Here is a 19,881-nt window from a genome sequence, read left to right as displayed (position 1 = left end):
CTTTGTGAGTGTGGAGACTGCTCAGATGAGTGTGGGTTGAGTGACAGAGACAGTGAGACACCATCTTGCCAGAGAGCGATGTGGGGTACTTATGCGAGGCCCTGGATGGTAAGGCAAAGGGTAGCTTGGTTAACACCTGTGTGAATCAATTGTTGGAGAGCATATTTTAACTGTCTGTTTTCCAGAGCTATACCAATACCTGGTGGAGTGTGAGTTCTCTGACCTCAGGGAGCTCGCATCACCTCCTCTCCGGGTAAGGAACTGATGTATCAACTCCCCTGTGCAGAAGTAAGGAACCGACACATCACCTCCCCCGGGACAAGGAACCAACGCATCACCTCCCCAGGATCAAGGAACCAACCCATCACCTTCCCTGAGTGTAAGCAACCAACGTATCACCTTCCCTGCGACCATTTTTGTTTGTGTGTGCAATGCATCCAATGTACCTTATGTGAGAAGTATCGCCTCTGCAATTTGCTTTGAACTGAACTATTTCTACCATTCGAAAGTCATATTTTTATTATTGTATGTGTTCACAAATGCTTTGCACACTGCCTCTGAGATAAGCCTGTCTGCTTGCGCCAAGCTACCAAGGGGGTGAGCAGGGGTTATTTTAGAAGTGTATCTCCTTTACCCTGACTAGGAAGAGGGGCCCTACTTAGACAAAGGTACCTACCTCTGCCAACTAGAGACCCCCATTTCTAACACTTCACCATATGCAAAAGAAGACAGACTAACACCTTTGGCCCTTATGAGTTTTTAATACCTTTAATTTTATTGAGCATTTATACACCCTGTTGCTAAGCCCTATCAATAACCCATACTACTTTTACCCAATTTAACAGAATTCAATTTACAAACATTGGAAGGATAGAGGTAAGTATGGGCGGAAAATTCGTTCCGCTCGCGGAATTTGCGAATTTTCTGCAATTTCGCGATCCGCGAATCTCGCGAAATTGCAGAAAACTCCGCGAAATCGCGAGCAGAACGGATTTTGCAAAACTGAAGTACATGAAGCACTTACAGGGTTACAGCAGGTGCCCAAGTTGAAGCTAATTTCTTTGTAACCATTTACAAAATGGTTACAAAGAAATTAGCTTCAACTTGGGCACCTGCTGTAACCCTGTAAGTGCTTCCTGAGCGGCGCCTCCAGAGTTCGTTGCCTACTTGCAACTATTCTCTGACCCTGCTCTGACCCTCGAAGCAGGGTCAGAGAATAGTTACAAGTATGGCACAATGCTCCTGTCACAAAAATTAAACCACAACAGGAAGCACTTACAGATAAGGAAGCAGGTGCTGGACTTGAAGCTCAAATTCAGTAACACATTAACCAGCCCCAAATTAATTTGTCTCGGTTGAGGCTTGGCAGGTGTGCTTTCTCCCCATAATCTACAGTAGTGAACCAGAGGGTGCTGTGATGAACCAGAGGGTGACAGTGGTGAACCAGAGGGTGGCAGTGGTGAACCAGAGGGTGGCAGTGGGGAACCAGAGGGTGCTGTGATGAACCAGCGGATGGCAGTGGTGAACCAGAGGGTGGCAGTGGTGAACCAGAGGGTGGCAGTGGTGAACCAGAGGGTGGCAGTGATGAACCAGAGGGTGGCAGTGGTGAACCAGAGGGTGGCAGTGATGAACCAGAGGGTAGCAGTGGCGAACCAGTGGGTGACAGTGGTAAACCAGAGGGTGGCAGTGGTGAACCAGAGGGTGCTGTGATGAACCAGGGGGTGCTGGGGTGAACCAGAGGGGGGCAGTGATGAACCAGAGGGTGGCAGTGGTGAACCAGAGGGTGACAGCGCTGAACCAGAGGGTGACAGTGGTGAACCAGAGGGTGACAGTGGTGAACCAGAGGGTGGCAGTGGTGAACCAGAGGGTGCTGTGATGAACTAGAGGGTGCTGTGATGAACCAGAGGGTGGCAGTGATGAACCAGAGGGCGGCAGTTGTGAACCAGAGGGTGACAGTGGTGAACCAGAGGGTGGCAGTGGTGAATCAGAGGGTGGCAGTGATGAACCAGAGGGTGGCAGTGGTGAACCTGAGGGTGGCAGTGGTGAACCAGAGGGTGGCAGTGGTGAACCAGAGGGTGCTGTGATGAACCAGAGGGTGGCAGTGATGAACCAGAGGGTGCTGTGATGAACCAGAAGGTGCAGTGGTGAACCAGAGGGTGGCAGTGATGAACCAGAGGGTGGCAGTGATGAACCAGAGGGTGGCAGTGGTTAACCAGAGGGTGGCAGTGGTGAACCAGAGGGTGCTGTGATGAACCAGAGGGTGCTGCGATGAACCAGAGGGTGGCAGTGATGAACCAGAGGGTGGCAGTGGTGAACCAGAGGGTGACAGTGGTAAACCAGAGGGTGGCAGTGATGAACCAGAGGGTGGCAGTGGTGAACCAGAGGGTGCTGTGATGAACCAGAGGGTGCTGTGATGAACCAGAGGGTGGCAGTGATGAACCAGAGGGTGGCAGTGGTGAACCAGAGGGTGACAGTGGTGAACCAGAGGGTGGCAGTGGTGAACCAGATGGTGGCAGTGATGAACCAGAGGGTGGCAGTGGTGAACCAGAGGGTGGCAGTGATGAACCAGAGGGTGGCAATGGTGAACCAGAGGGTGCTGTGATGAACCAGAGGGTGGCAGTGATGAACCAGAGGGTGCTGTGATGAATCAGAAGGTGCAGTGGTGAACCAGAGGGTGGCAGTGATGAACCAGAGGGTGGCAGTGGTGAACCAGATGGTGGCAGTGATGAACCAGAGGGTGGCAGTGGTGAACCAGAGGGTGCTGTGATGAACCAGGGGGTGGCAGTGATGAACCAGAGGGTGGCAGTGGTGAACCAGAGGGTGACAGTAGTGAACCAGAGGGTGGCAGTGGTGAACCAGAGGGTGGCAGTGATGAACCAGAGGGTGGCAGAGGTGAACCAGAGAGTGGCATTGATGAACCAGAGGGTGGCAGTGGTGAACCCGTGGGTGACAGTGGTGAACCAGAGGGTGGCAGTGGTGAACCTAAGGGTGCTGTGATGAACCAGAGGGTGGCAGTGATGAACCAGAGGGTGGCAGAGGGTGGCAGTGGTGAACCAGAGGGTGCTGTGATAACCCAGAGGGTGACAGTAGTGAACCAGAGGGTGGCAGTGGTGAACCAGAGGATGCTGTGATGAACCAGAGGGTGGCAGTGATGAACCAGAGGGTGGCAGTGGCGAATCAGAGGGTGGCAGTGGTGAACCAGAGGGTGGCAGTGATGAATCAGAGGGTGGCGCTGCTAAACTGCCCGGGAGCCCTGTGGGTGTGAGCCCCCGTGCTGCTGAGCTGCCCAGGGATTGTGAGCCCCCGCGCTACTGAAGTGCCCTGGGGCCCAGTGGGTGTGAGCCCCCGCGCTGCTGAACTGCCCCGGAGCCCTCTCAGTGTGAAAATCATTTGTGCTCAATTGCCTGGGAGCCCTCTGAGTGTGAGCACACATTGTGCTAAGTGCCCCCCTGCCCCCAGTACATATATACCCGTACCGCACAGCACCATTATGCTCTTGCACCATGAAGTCTGGTGCCTGGATGCTCCTGATCCGTGTAGGTGGTACCACCGTCTGGTGCAGTCAAAATGTAAAGTCATAACTTGCTACACAGCACCAACAAACACGCAGATTTTTTTGCCAAAATTCCGCCCATTACTTAGATAGAGGACTGATTTGACCTCGCCAGGATTCAAACTCAAAGACTGCAGGTCACAGTAGCAAGTATTTAACTCACTGCCTGCATTTTATTTTGTTTGGCTTGACTAGTCACCCCCAGACAAGAAAGTGGCATTTAGAAGATACTTCGTCTCACTGAGAACATCCACAGAGGATTTGTAAACTTTCTTTCAGCACATATTGCTTGTGATGTATTTATGATCACATTCTGCAAACACATCTCTCTTTACCATTAGCATGGTATTAAAAAGGTCTGAGATTCATACAAACACTACAAACGCAATCCTAGAATACAATATATATTGAATGCCTACATGCATTTAAAGTATAACATCAATTTTTGGCAAGAGGCACTCTTCAAATAGCGATTGAGATGCTTTTAAACTTTTCCCTATAATAGACACTGCTCGTATGAGATATTCTATTAAGAGAGCCTTACCCGCTTTTAAATCCTGAAGAAAGCATAGCTTGATTATTTTCCAGATTCGGCAGGCAAAATGATAGCACATATCCTAGAAAAGTGGAATTGACTCCCACATACAAAATTAACTAGAACGCATAATGTATTGATTTTGCTTGAACACAAAGCAATATTTCAAAAGTAGCCAGTTTACTTGACACTGAGACTGTCCCTGATATAAAGAAAGCAGCCAGTTCTGTGGTGGGACCTAAATTAGAACTGTCACAAGGCACTATTATATGTCATTGAGAATAAAAAATGTATGTTTCACAAAACTTTCAAATTTTCATTTGGTGTCCAAGATTCTAGACAGAGCTTAATAACCATCTGAACCTTGGCAGAAATGTCCAAATGAATGGTCCGGATGCTGCAACATCACACATAGTGGAGTGCATTCATGGAACACTGTTTTAACCAAACAAATGAAACAATGGGATTTACACCAACTAGTGGTAAAATGCATTTTACAGTGTCCAGTTGCATATTTGCTTTGGGGATGTTTTAGAAAAGTCAAAACACGGGAAATGTCACTTTTATTCGCAAATTTTTGGCACTGTAATTGGTTACCAAATTCATAACAGACATAGGCGCATATTCAAGGATTTATTGCAGAGTTAACGGCACTTTATCACATCCAAAGTCACAATAAAACTACCGTCCCATGCACATGTTGGTGATAACAGCCCATAGCACCAGTTTACCTGCGATAGCAGCTGCAAAAAACAACACCACAGATGACCCCAGCAACTATCGCTAATGAGAAGCAGAGCAGGCGTACCCGTGCCAAAAGCTGCGACAACTCCACTCTGCAACATTCACAACGACCAGCCAGATCGGCGATAAGATCACAAAACAGGCAATAAGGACCGCTAGCAGCAGGAAATTAACACCTGCTCTGACCTGGTGTAAAGTCGGACAACAGCCTGCACCAGAAAAGGGAGCCCAGCCCAGAGCCACACCTGAAGGGCAACAGATGCCATGAAGCCACTGATCATACAATTGGGAGCCCCAACAGGGCCACAACACCCACCGCCACCACCCCAGGACCCACCCCCGGACACCCCCCCCCGGGATAAGACATTTCACATCAGCTTCACGAAATCATGTACAAAAACATTCGCCTGATGTCGCACAAACACAATGGGTAACATGCATGTGCCTTCACATAAATGAGCATCACACATGCACCTTCGAGTTACCAAACAGAAAATTATTTTAAAAAAACTCAAAAGAACATTAATGAAGACTCATGGCGGGTCTCCTTCCTTAAGACAATCTGTAGGTCACAGCCTGAAAGACAAAAATCCAGATAAGACAGTGTGTCATGTGCTCATCAAAGGACAGAGAGAGAGCGAAGGTGGGAGAGAGATACAGAGAGAAAGAGAGGGAGAGAGAGAGAGAGAGAGAGAGAAAGAGGGAAAGAGAGGGAGAGAGAGAGGAAGACGGAAAAAGAGGGAGAGAGAGAGGAAGACGGAAACAGAGGGAGAGAGAGACACAGAGAAAAGAAGAGCGGGACAGGGACAGAGAGTGCCGGCATTGCGCACCCAGGCCTCACTGCTCACCTGCTGCCACCAGTGTGTCTCCAACCATGTGCTGGTATGTACTGTAGTTCACCAGCTCCTCATCTGAAACAGATCCCTCATCTGAAACAAAGTCCAGATACATGAATGGCACAGTACATACAATTGCACACGCCCCTGCTCACCCAGGCAGCTGCACCTTAGCCCCTCCCACTGCCCAGCGGTGCATGCCCGCCCCTGCGCACCCATGCAGCTTCACCCTAGCCCCTCCCGCTGCCCAGTGGTGCATGCCCGCCCCTGCAAGCACACGCCTCACTGCTCACCTTGCGCCACGGCGTGTCGCATAGAGGGCCGGGACAAGCCCCAAGCTCGGGCCCGTGAACATGGCACCCTCCACATCATGCAGCCCCGCTCCGTGGGCCACCAGGTCTCACACTTGATTCTAGCTCTTGATTTCGCTATGGCAGAGGACATGCCAGTCCATACAGAATCATTGTAGGTTGCACACCCGCTCAGTCCTTGAAGTGTCACTAACTATGTGACCCGCAAGGCTGTGCGCGTCCTGTGGCCGGGTGCCTGTGCCGGCCGCAGTGTATCCAGTGCCACCAAGTCTGTGCCCCGAAAGTCATGGACCCTCTATGAATGAGTATTGTGTTGCGGACAACATCATGTCACCTCCGGCCATGGCAAATGTGATGTTGCAGGGCCATAGGCCTTCATGCCTACATGATCAACACACTGATACACCCAGATAGAGAGTGAAAATGGCGTGTAGCACATGCACCCGCCCTTTTCATTGGCAGGGCCACATGTCCTGTGATGTGTGTCCTGGATGGGTGTGGTGTGGGTGTAAACCAGCCGTGAGGGTGTGGCTGTGGCATGCTGACAACTAGACCTGTGATCGGCAGATCATTACAGGGAAGACCTGGCACATGTAGCATTGTCGTCCCACCTATGAGAATGAGCGGAGTGGTCAGGCCTGGCATATGCCAGTCCAGCGTAAGGGTTTGAACAATGACCCGGGGCTCTGGGCATAGTTCCATGCTGGGCTGGAAAAGGAAGTAACTAATGTGTATGTCCCTGTTGTTGTGCCTGCACCACCCAGACCACATTCGGCAATGTGTCACCCTGTGACCCAAGTCCAAAGACATGAGCAACATGGACGTGAGGGTGAATCACTGACCCAACATTCATCCATACTTCCACACTTGAAAGATCATAGACATGATACATCTGTGTGATTATGAATTTTTAATGCACATTCAGTGGAGTGTTGCAGCTGGAGCAGTACAGGGCCATGCAAACCCCACTGTACAATGTTGGCCCATGGACGGCCAGCCAGAGTTCTTCCGGGAATGACAAGTCCAAAGGAAGAGGAAGAGTTCAGTCCACAGTCTGATTGCTGTGTTATTGGCGATCAAACAGAATATGGCAGTCCATGTTGAGGTAAAATTTGAGTGTCGCAGAGTGTATTGGGGGACAGTGGAAGGTGATGATGCAGAGGGCAGAACCAAGCAGAAACCAGCCATATGGCGGAGATGAATGCTACAGTTTTCTTCTTACCAGTAAGGCGGTTCCATCAGCATCTTCGTCCTCTGCTGTTTCATGTGCCTCATGTGTGGGTGGTGATGTTCTCTCTGCCACACTGTGTGGCACTGACACTTCAGGTTCGGAGATGTGGATGGAGTGGTAGCAGCAGCATGCATCAGTGCCAGACCTTGTGGCACCAATGCCATGAGGATGGTCCTGAGGTCATTGAGAAACCCAGCTACCTCTCGCTGGTGTGCAGCTGTGGCAGCCACTCTTTCCGCCTGCGTCCACTCCATTATCTCCATTAACCTCCGCATGTGTCCCAACTCCCAGGTGACATCGCTAGAGCCACTCTGACTGGACAGTTGTGCTAGTCTCTGAGTCAGGGCTCCAGCGATGTCAGCCATGGTCCATTGGAGAGCATGGAGCGGACTGTGGGTGTCCGTTAAGGACCGTGAGTGGTACTTGATGGGCCTTAAACACCCACGTATAGCATCTAGTTTGGCTGCCATGCGGTCAAAGCCCACCCACACCTGTTCAGCCATATTATCCTGGCACCCAAACACATGGCATTGGAAGGTCATGTTTTCATTGTGGAGGTCCTGGGAGGCAGTCGTGATGGTGTGTGCTGCCTCCTGTGTGGTCTGGGCAGGGGGTGGGGTCTCCTCGTAGCAGCTGGGCTGCCCTGCTCCTGGAGGTGGGCTGCGGAGGCTCTCCACGAGCTGTTGGAGGGGGTCGGAGTCGAAGCTGTGGTGGTCATCTTCGTCATCAGAGAAGAGAGGTTCAGGCTGCTCTGCAGGAGGTGTTGATTCTCCCTCTGCAATGTGAAGGGGAGATGCAGGTTAACAACGTGTTCACATGTATGTTGTCGCATTGTACATGTTTTCATACAGACTACATGACTGTGTACATTGTGGTTGTTTGGGAGGAGCTGCCTTTTTGATGGGGGATAGTGGACATTACGACAACATGACGGATGTGTGTTTGTACTTGTACATTATCAACTCACATTTCCCTGCAATGCCAAATGTGATTGGCTAGTTTCTACACACAAGCTGCACCAGTTGTGTCCTGTGTTCCGTTGTGGACGTGTTGCGGTTTGTACCACATTTTTGTCTTTGTTGATGTGCTCTGCTTGTTATGTGTGTGTGTACTGCATTTCGGGGGAGTCGCCCCTGCAGCTCTGATTTTGCTGCCCCTTTTCCCTTTCATGCATTGTGCCTTTGACTTCTGTGCTTGCACAGTGCTGAGATGTTGCATACTTGGGTACATTGGTCTCTTGGTGGAAGTTGGGGCCTGGGCATGGTTTGTCCGCAGATGTGCTCTACTTAATTGTACATGTGTGTCATTGTGCCCCTCATCCCCCAGTCCCTGGTCGTTACTCACCCTGGTGTACAATTACTTTGTTTTATGTTTAAACTGAATTTGTTATGGATGGTAGCCTGGGCTATTATTTCCTCCTTCTGGCTGTGCCGTTCATGAACTTTGGCAATCTCTGAAATAAGGAGAGTATATTAAATGCCTCTTTATATCCACCTCCCTTAAGTAATAGTGTTCTAAGGATCTTATAGGAATACTATCGAGAAAAGTGTCTGGTGGTAGTGGCTTCCCAGTGACTTCCCTTGATTTAATGATCTACAAAAAATAATCCCCTTCCGTTGATATTAGAAATCTTGTGTTGCAATAAAAAATATAATATATGAATCACCTGCAGAACCAAGTAGTGTCAGACTAAGTGGGGCTTTTCGTCATCCTCTTCACACTAAACCGTTCAAAATTCAAATACCGGTTTGTCGGACTTTCTCTTTAGCAATACTGCTTGCTTTTGTATTATGAACAGCCCCTGAGGCAGTTTCCAAGACGCTCCTGTCCATGTAAAATATGAAATTAAAAATGTAAAGCAATCGGCATAGCACACAAAACATTCTGGAAGAATATTTAGTCTCCCACCTAATTGAGAAAAAACTGCATTTTACAGCATTCCCAAAACTGAAACAGCCACTTCCCTGCGGTGTCCCTTCCTTCAAATGTGGCAACCACTGGAATTAAACATTCCTACCAATTCCCCCTTAAAGTTGCCCTCTCCTCTTATCTAAAGTTGTTCTTAAAGAGAAGCACTTATTTGAAAATGTCCTGTAGTTAGGACTGCACAGATAAGAACTGCTAGCACGATGTTCGCTTTTTAAAATAGATGAAGTGAGACAGCCTGATTGAAAGTTCTCTAGGTTGGAATAGGGAATCATTGTATAGTAAAACACATTTTAGCATACTTTCCCAAGTTCCAAGCCACTTAACTGATAATATTTAGCTTTTCCCACACAAATTACCAGCCAACATTTGTACAAGGACAACCATGGGTCTGTGTGGTAATTTCACACAAACTGCAATCGCAATTCAGGTGCAGTCCCATTTGCACCTGAAAGAGCAGGACCCATTAGTTCTAGACCTATTCTGGAGACACAATGCTCTCTACAGTGGTCTCCCGAAATACCTTATAAATCGAATGCAGATCATTCAGAATGCGGCCGTGCGACTTCTGTTCCACCTTCCACGAAGAACTAGTGCACATGCCCATCTTCGTGAGCTCCACTGGCTCCCAGTGGCACATCGCATTCTGTTCAAATCATTGGTTCTGGCCTTTCGGGCCTTGCATCACCAAGGCCCACAATATTTGCACAAGAGGTTTACCTTTTACACGCCTCACCGTGCTCTTCGATCGGCCAATCTCCGTCTGATGTCTATGCCCAAGGTCAGATATGCAAGACTGGGTGGGCAGTCAATTTCTGTCCAAACAGCACGGTCCTGGAATGCCTTGCCACTTTCTCTGAGAGCATCAACCACATTAGCGGGATTCAAGAAAGGGTTAAAAACCCATCTTTTTAATCTTAGTATGTAGTTCTCTGCTTCTTTCTTTCTGGATTTGGTCTGTTTAGTGCTTACATATCGCGCCAGGATACTCTGTAGTAGCAGAGCGCGTAATAAAATATTTTATAACATAACATAACATAACATAACACAAACTGATGGTTCTTTTTTGAAACACGAAAGTGTAAAGGGGAGAGAATCTTTAATATCAGTCGATTAATCAACAAATCTTCTCACCGCAGAATAATACACGGACAATTAAATATGGTTAGTTAATTTATTACAAAGCCAAAAGGAACTGGACATTGAGACACTCAGCTTGAGGGTATAGAAACACAAAGGAATTAGCATGAAGTCAAATCTACGAATCTGATTGAGACTATGGAGCATGAACAAAACAAATAATTCAAGAAGTAGGAGACAGAGAGTCAAAAAGCATGAGTCCAAATGTCCCTGCATCAAGATTTGATGAGTAAAAACATTAAATCTATTCCTACTCTAGCTCTAGGGTGACATCCCTGTTAAGCATATTCAGTGAAAAGGAAGAAAGGTGTCAGTGCGTGGAGTCTTCTTAAGAAGTCTCTTCACCATCAATGGGTCAAGTAGCGTAAAGCCACTAACAATAGGAAGAGCTTGTTCTGAGATGCTCACTCTCCTAAGGCAAGAAAGAAGTGGGCACTTTACCTATTTCCAACAATCAGTTATCCTAAGGTAGCATTCCCATTATGCACCTCACATCACACCATCCACTCTGGGTGCAGATATGGATGTACTTTTCCATGATGTTGTCCATGTGCCTTCCTCGCAACAATTTATCCTTGGCTCCCAAGCCTTCTACAGCGTGAAACCGTCTCTGTCTTTATCACCTCCAACCCATGTAATTGTAACTTCTTCTCTACCTGCCTAGCTACTAAACAAAGACATTACTTTTCCTAAAGAATGCTTCTCCACCTGGAAGGTAAATGTGAGAAAGAACAGATTCTGCAGTGTACATAAAATTCGAGCTAGAGTTTTCAGGAACTTGCATTTCAGGCCTATGACTTCAGCGAACATAAGAAAGTCTCTCTTTAAACACTACAGTTTGATTAATCTTTATAGCATTTTAACTAATACATTTACCTACTAATTAGGAAATATAATTTTTTAAGCACATTTAGTATGTGAATTGTGTCAGCTTCATTGCACGAGTTTCACATGTTAACGTTTTCTGCTAGTCACATGTATTTCCAACGTTAAATCTCCATGACACTTACCCATAAATTAAAACACATCACATAATTGCATTAATACGGTTGACAATTCTAACATCTCATGTTAACATAATTTGCAAGATTTTCTGCGGTTGCATTCTACACATGTTTATAATGCACCCCTACAAATAAGATGAAATTTCTGCTCCATCTCACCTGAATCAGGATTCATGTCCTCATCAGAAAGAGACCACTAGTGTATTTAAGAAATACGTGTTGTAGACATCCAAGTGCAGCCTGTAGGTGAAGGGGTCGAATCACAACATGGTTGACAAACTGCTTCATACTTTGAGTCATAGAAAAGATATACATCAAATAAGTCATATCAATTTCACATGAAAATGTTTTATGCAAAACAAAAGTTAAACATCTACAGCTGTAAAGCTAGGCTGCTTGCCTTATCCTAGGTTTGAAGAAATGATAGTGCATGTATGAATGGGCAAACATTTATACACTGAATGCAAATTCGGGCAAGGTTACCCGAGATGAAGTTTTGATTGCACAGCCAGCTACATATGACTATTTCCTGCATATAGATTAACCAAGGTAAGGTCCCTTTCTAATTTCTCTACTCTATCTTCTATCTAATTGTTTAGGAAACAAGTTATTTGTGTTTGCTAAAGCTGAAGATGCAGGAGCATGGATGGCACAACTGTTTTGAACAAGCAGGGCTTTGGGATACACAAACAAATATTCATTTATTAGATTGAGAAGGTCCTTAGCCTGATTGATGTAAATGTGAGTGTACTGGGAGATGGCAAGGCTCTGTCGAAATTCTCCTTCTTGCCCTCTTTGTGTTGAGGTGACAACTTCCTGCATTCTGATATTATTCTCAGAAAGGTAATGCAATTGATGGCAGTGAAAACATGCATGGTCGGTGGCGCAACCATTGTGTGCTGTGCGATGCAATTTGCCCATTGTTGTGGGCAAATACTCTTAGTAATGAGTGGCAGCAGATAAGGAGCTGGAATATAAGTCACCAGGAATCACACTGCACACCTACCAACCATCACTTCCACTGCTCGTACCACTGTGCTTCAGCAGAAATGTTTTCCTGTTAACATGCAGTGCTCTTTTTCTCTCCCCCATAACACTTTGCTAACTTTGGAGTTTGAAAAGCTGCCAATGTTTTGTTTTGAACTAAGCAAAGTTGTGCGATGAAAGTCTTCTCATATTTTCACACCCATAATCACATCTCAAACTGCCTCAGATCAGAGAACAAGGAGAGACTGCCCACTATTAGTCCATGTTGTTTGTAGGGAAAACTGGAAATATATACCCCAATGTGCCCAGATATATCAATAGATATTCTTACTTTAATTCTCAGAGCCCAGCTTTCAAGTCAGCTGACCATTTCCCCCAAATGTACCACTGAAACACATTCATGAGCTTTCGGTCAAGAAATCAGATTACAGCACAATCCCCAGTCATGCAGACCCAATACCTAAGTAGTTATTTGTGGTAGTTTTGTGCAATATGAGGAGTCACAGAAGAAGTAACGTGAGAAGTAGGTTTATTGGCCACAGTCATCACACAGCCCCTCCAGCAACTGTCTCACTTAGCACCTCCAACCCCTACAACACCCTATGTTCCATATTTCATGGAGAGGGTCCATGGAACATGGAATGTGGAGTACTTGACCACATCACCACAACATCTTCCCCTTTTTTATACTTGTCCCAGCAGTAAGAGCAGTAGATCATTGCTCCTCGACCTATGGAAGTGTCAAGACACCGACACTTTCTACAGCAGACAACACACCTCATGGGTTCTTTGCTGTGGCCAACTTGTCACCAAATTTGTGGTAGCTTGGTGTGATATGGAGAGTCACAGATGAAGGAACTTGAGTAGTAGGTTTATTGTCCACAGTCATCGCACAGCACCTCCAGCAACTATCCCAGAGAGAACCTCCACACCCTTCAACACCCTACGTTCTATATTCCATAGAGAGGATCCATGGAATGTGGAGTGCTTGATCAAATCACAACATTATTGTATTAGAGTGCCTTCATGAAACACAGCCTTGTTTTTCTTTCTCCTAGAGCTCCAAATATAGAATCGAGTTCAGCCAAAAAGGCCTATGATGCAGTCCGGAAACACTAGCATATACAGCCATACATACTTGCAGAGAATGTCGCTCTACAATTGCAGTCCAAAAGGAAATTCTGTGATTCAAGTTATCCACTAACAAATAAAAAGAACACAAAGACTGCAAGACTGAGAATATACATGAATGTCTGTCTTACTGATTAATACAATTACACCAAATTGAAGCTCAATATAAAAAGGAGATACTTCTGAAAAATTGTGTTTTCTGTATCGTGGGTATATCTCGGAGGGAACAGAAAGCCAAACCATATGCGCAAGGAGGCCAGAGATGTTGGAAGATGTAGTCTCCTACTGCTATATTTCTTGATTGAACTTTTCAGCTCCCCAAAATGTGTCTGCCATTTTAATTGAGTCACCACTAAGACACACATCAAAATTGTTCCTAACTCTGCAAGTGCATCAAGAGCCACGGGCATTCTAGTATAAGTCAAAGTAAGAAAGGGTCACAATGTTTTATGTGGCAGCGAGACCTCACGTCAAAAAGTATGAAAAGAAATACAAAGCATGAGTGGGCTTTGGGTCAGCCATTGGCTTTCATGCTTTTCCATAGTTTCTAATTGCGTGGAAGCACTGTCCATCAATGCCAAGATATTTCATATATTTGATTGCATTGTCCCTTTGTGCTCTCATTAGGTTTTGGTGATGGAGCATTAAATAGTTTGTTTGTTAAACTGCAGAAGCAACATGGCGCATGGCTGTTATTTGAGAGCCCACCTGTATTTTAACAGCATTTACTTTCCTGGTATGGCAACATTTTAATACATTTTTGAATTTTTGTTTAGAAAGCACTTACTCTATGGAGCCTGTCATAAACATACAGTTCTATCAATTAATCACCCTTATGTGTTCATTTGTTGTAATGTGTTATGAAGAAAACGTATTGGTGGGCTAACATATTCTTTTTTTCCACAAAGTAAAGCGAAGTGCACCCATAGGCTTTCCTAAAGTTGCAACGAAACTGCTGACCCATTGTCAAAAGTATAAACTATGCAATATTTTGCTGTTTATGCCTTTTAAGTTCACCGCTTACAATGCAAATTTGATCTTCTGACACATTTTCATAACACTCCTGCTTGAGAGTACAGTTTAACTCTCCCAATGCAGTATTTTCAGCAATGAGGGTCTACTCACAGTCTCCACATTGCTGTAGCCCAAGACGTTTTTTCATTGTGGGATTTTCTTTTTAGGCACCTGGGAACGTGAACACAAAGCCCCCTAGCTGCTGCCGAAGACATCCCCTAGCAAATAAGTCAGCCTTTCTGACTTTGTCAATGCTTGTTTTCCAGAAAGCTCAACGTTTGCATCTAATCATAAAGTTCCAAAAAAAAGAGCACTCAGTGTAGTTTGACAACTTGTTTAGTGAATTGTGATAAGTTCAATACCAATCCCTAAATAAATAACCTTAGAGTTCTTCACGGAGTGGAAAGAAATGGGATTAGACAAAAAGTGATGTATTACAAATACAATAGTTATCTAAACGCATGTATAAATGACAACACAAAAACTAGGGTCATCTTTATTACATAAGGCAATCATTAAATACTTTGCTTAATGTATTCAGGAGGTGTGCAGTGCACCAATACTCATTTTTGGGATCAGCTCTAATTTTTCATCCTCACACCCAGAGCAAGAGCGAGAAAGGCAGAAAAGGGAGAAAGCGAAAGACAGAAAAACAGTGACAAAGGGAGAAAGCAGAAAAGGATAATAATAAAAAGCCTGCAAGCGGGAGACACAGACAGGAAGCGTAGGGTGGTGGGAGAATGAGCATAAGGTGGAACAAAACTTGGAGGGCCTTGGTATTCAGCAAAACTTAAAATTCGGCCGTGAAAAACGTTTGGCCCTTGCACTTATTTTATGTTAATTATCTGACAACTAAAGACGAAAAGGAAGTTTTAATGTGATTCATGTGCGACGCTCCTGTTTATTCTACCTCTATTTGTTCCTCTTAGTTTTAAGTACAATCTTATCATTCGGGTGTTTCGTGACCTAAAAAAAGAGTGAAGATTTAGAAAGATCTGACATAAAGTCTACTAAAGAGGATTATAGAATTTCACCCCACGGGGGCACCGCAGTTTCTGCAGGGGACCTTTTGTGTGCCCTCCACTAGATTATTGCTTTGACACTGGGAGGGGCTTTGAAGCAGAGGAATACTGGGATTCAATAAACTCCATTTCCTGATGTCAAAAGTATTGATAAAATTGAAGTGAAAGGCATGTCAGAGATGAAATTTCTTTCCCAGGCCAGTTGTATCTGATTGTTATGAGGGCTCCTCCTCTGACAGGAATTCCCACAAGCTGGATAAACACAGACATTCTTCCGCTACACCGAATTGATAAAATATACCCTGTATTTGTGTGTACGTTCCCATATCATAGAAAGCACAGCCAATGTATCCAGATAAACAGAATCCCCAGGGGAGCAGAGACTATCACAGGCTAAGTGCATTTTGTTTTCTGACAGATTAAGTAAAGTTGCCTGCTTTAGCTGTCTGAACTAACAGCTCGGAGACAATGCATTTCCATTTTTCTTCCTCAAGGAGTTGTAAGAAGCAATAATTACCTCAAAGTGGTGCCTGTATGTACCCACTGAAATCAGCACCGCGGATGCTTCCCACGCGGTAATCACTGCGCTTCCTAGCCACGCGCCGTGGATGCAGAGGGGATCTCCCGCCACAAAGTTTGTCAAGTTGACATTTTCTTTGCATAAAAATAGAAGTTGCATACACAAAAGTTGACAGTCTACTTGGAAAGAGAACTCACTTTAGTTCATGCTGCAAACTACTTGAGAAGGACATTTTGAATTAACAAATACAATTACACTGGTTATAATAAAATGTGCAGAATTAATATTCAAGCCTTGACGAAAAAGAGGTGTTTAAATGCATAGAATTGTAAGCTATTCTGTTTACTCAGACTATGCCTCAAATGTACTAGGCCTCAAATGACAAAAGCAGTGGTGCTTGAAAGACAAAACTTAAACAGAAAATGCTAAATACCATTAAAAGTTTGATTCTTGACCTTTCCATGAGCATGTTTAAAAAAAAAAGCTACTTATATTGTTTCAAGAATTTATGCAAAGTGTTTCTATTTACACAAAGATCACTCTTGACACATGACAAATTTGTGTCATCTAATGGGGCAGTGAAGAGTTCATACATTGAAATGCAGTACTTAAAATGTGAACTTGACTTTCTAACCTACTTATTTTCCCCATCATTGTTGGTTCTGCAAAATATTTTCTTTTTCATTAATATAGATTTTTTAACTTATACATAGACTATTGTTTAGAAAACTTGATATTAGAAGTTTAAAGATGTAGGGGCTTATTTACAAGCCTCTTGCGCCACTTTTGCGTCAATTTTCCCATGGTAAAAGTGACGCAAAAGTAGCGTAAGGGGCTTGTAAATCTGCCCCCTAGTCTGTATGTGGGAAAATAGGCCTGAATGAGGCAAACTCCATGTGAGCTGATAATCGTTATAATTCTGCTGGAAACGTAACATTGCTGTCTATAGACTATTTATCCATTGGAGAAGATGAGGAGTATTCCTATTCCCAGGAGACCATTAAACGCTGATTGGCTGATGGGTGACAAAAGAGCAACATGTTGCAAAGCTTTCTGAAATGACAAGTCTAAATAAGTGCGTGTTCATACAGTATGCTCAGAACCTTTTACGCCAGACCCTTTTATTCACTCTTTTTCCAGATATTTACCCAGACCTTATTTAATTTACTTTGAGACTTTACTGAGTTTCTTGAACCTCTCTTCATGGGGAGGCCTGTTTTGAGATATTTCTGATCTATTTAAGGTGACTCTAATGCTGAAGCTTTATGCTTTTCTCTCACTCTCTCTCGAAGAACTCTTTATGGGTTCTGACTGACTCCTTTCCCCAATATTCTTAGAATGGGGATTCTTTACATTGGAACACACTTTAATACACTTATTATATGATTTGATTAACCAATACTGATTTTATATTTCTGTTATATATTGACCATTGAGTCTAATCTGAATTTAACTTGTGATATGCAAAATAGATGATCTACAAAAAGATTTATTAATAAAAGCCTTAACACTCATGCCAACGTTTGTTATTGACTGAAAATAGAATGGGATGATAATTTATATGATGCAGTGTTCTCCACTTCTCTCAAACAATGGCAAAGATCCATGCCAGCGGAGGCCAAATAATAAAATGAGAATTAGCCAGTTTGACGGTAAACCGAGATACTTTAAGATTTGTGAACTGATTCCTGCTCCAGCAACATACTGGCTGATGGAGGTGTTTCTGAAACCTTTGACTGAAGGCCCTTGGTCAACTCATATGAACTGTACACTACTGTCTAGCAGATGACTCGGAATATAGGATACCAGGTAAAATTGAAATAAATACATTGGTTTTAATATTTGTGATTATTAAAAGATCTTAACACCTGCGCATCTGTCTTCTCCTGATTAGTTAGGTGAACCTGCTCCTGCAGAGTCAAATAAAGGTGTCTGGCATGGCTGACTAGCATTTGAGTGGGGTACTGAAACTCTTGGTGAGGAGCGTTCAGTACAGGACTGCACATGTCATATTGACAATCCTTAGGAAGTACTTTTTATAAAAACCATATTCTCAAATCGGCTCATGACACTATGAATGACAGTCCCTTGCATGTATCTCGTGTTGTAATTTTGATGCAAACGGTGTAATTAGGTGCAAGGTGCAATTTTGTGAATTTCACATAACAAGCATGTTGCAAAATTCCTGAAATATGCACATTATGCCAGAATAATTAAAATGGCTTGCAGGCCTAGTCAAATGGAAGAAGGAAGTAGTTTTGAGGATGGGAGAAAACAGTGATATATCATAGGATGGAGGAGTTCCCTTTTTTGGTGTATCATGTTTACTCTATCTGTGATTCTAGACAACAGAGAAAGAGTAGCTTAATCTTCCGTGCGCTGCAGGTTGAGTAGAAGTCACATATATAGGTGTCTCTTATGCCATTTGTGTTTGCTTTAAATTGACAGTACTGTTGAAAGTACTCAACCCATCTTTAAATGTTTATTACACATCACTAACTATTCACCATTGTGCTAACATTTGAAAACAGGCACAAGTAATTTGTGATGACATACACAATTTCAAAGACAAACACCTACATCTTAACTGCAATTAGGCCAAGCAAAATTGTATCTATAACTCAAATGTGTCACATTAAATGTGCCTTTATGTCGTCTGATAAATACATATTGTTGTCTAAGTAGCCTTTTGCAAATTTAATTTCGTTGCATGTAGATGTTCTAATATTAAATCCAATGGGGCGATATTTGTGTAAATGATTTTTAGGCATTATAATTTTGTCAGGGAATAGTTAGGCCTGACGGTCCCACAACCATGGGAAGGCAGCCAGAAAGGGACTTTGGGGGCCCCAAGCATGGCCCATGTCCCCCATGCACCACACGGTGCCTGGCACATGGTACATGGATGTTTAAAAAATGCCTTTTTCTACTGTGGCTTGTGCTGCAGGTGGGACAGCCAACTCCTTTTCAAGCGGTCTCATTCATGCTGCGATGGTGGTCGTAACGTCATCTGACCACCATCGTAATGAGGCCCTTACTTACGTACTTACTTTCTAATTTCTAATTTGTCTTTCACTGTGAAATGATTGTTGGCACCATGAGGCAGTGCATACACCTGTAATGACTTTTTCAACTTCATGGCCACGTTTTGGGCTTATTACCACTACACAAGTTACTTTATGTATTTATAAATGAGGTCCTTAATGCAAGAGTGTACCTTATATTCAACAGCGGAGTCAGACAACATTTTCAAAAAGACATGCTGATTTCGTAGAAAAATTTATTTCAAGTAGTTCTTTTGCCGAGAATGTTATCTGCTGGCCTTTCACCAATACCCACAAGCTTCGTTTCAAGATTTAAGGAAACATCTCACCCTGGATGATTTGACCATTTTACTGGATTAAGGCATAGATGCATCAAGCTAAACACCGCTCGCAAAGGGGCAGATTTTCAGAATCTGCCCCTTTGCAACTGGTATTTTTGCATTTGGGATGCATCATCCCAAATGCAAAAATCGCAATTAAAGAAATCGCAACATTGTGATTACTTAAATTGCTATTGCATTTAAGGAATCTCAAATTGAGATTCCTTAAATGCAATGCATTAAAGTTAAAAAATTAGCGATTTCGCTAATAGGGGGAGCAAATTACCATGAAGTTGAACTTCATGGTAATTTGCAAAAACTTTCCAGTTCCATTTTACACACAAACATGCCATTAGGGCATGTGTGTGTGCAAGATGTACCCATATGCAGATTTCAGGGGTAAAACAGGGTGACCTTTTGACACCCTGGCACCCTTGAAATTGCAATCTCAATTTGCGATTCTCTAATTGAGAATCGAAAATTGAGATTGTCTTCCCATTCATTCCTATGGGCCTCTAGACCCATAGGAATGAATGGGGAGGTATTCCTTAATTGCGACTCGC

Source organism: Lissotriton helveticus, chromosome 4_1, assembly GCF_964261635.1.
Source record: "Lissotriton helveticus chromosome 4_1, aLisHel1.1, whole genome shotgun sequence".
NCBI classification, from domain to species: domain Eukaryota; kingdom Metazoa; phylum Chordata; class Amphibia; order Caudata; family Salamandridae; genus Lissotriton; species Lissotriton helveticus.
Note: the sequence above shows the minus strand (reverse complement) of the source record.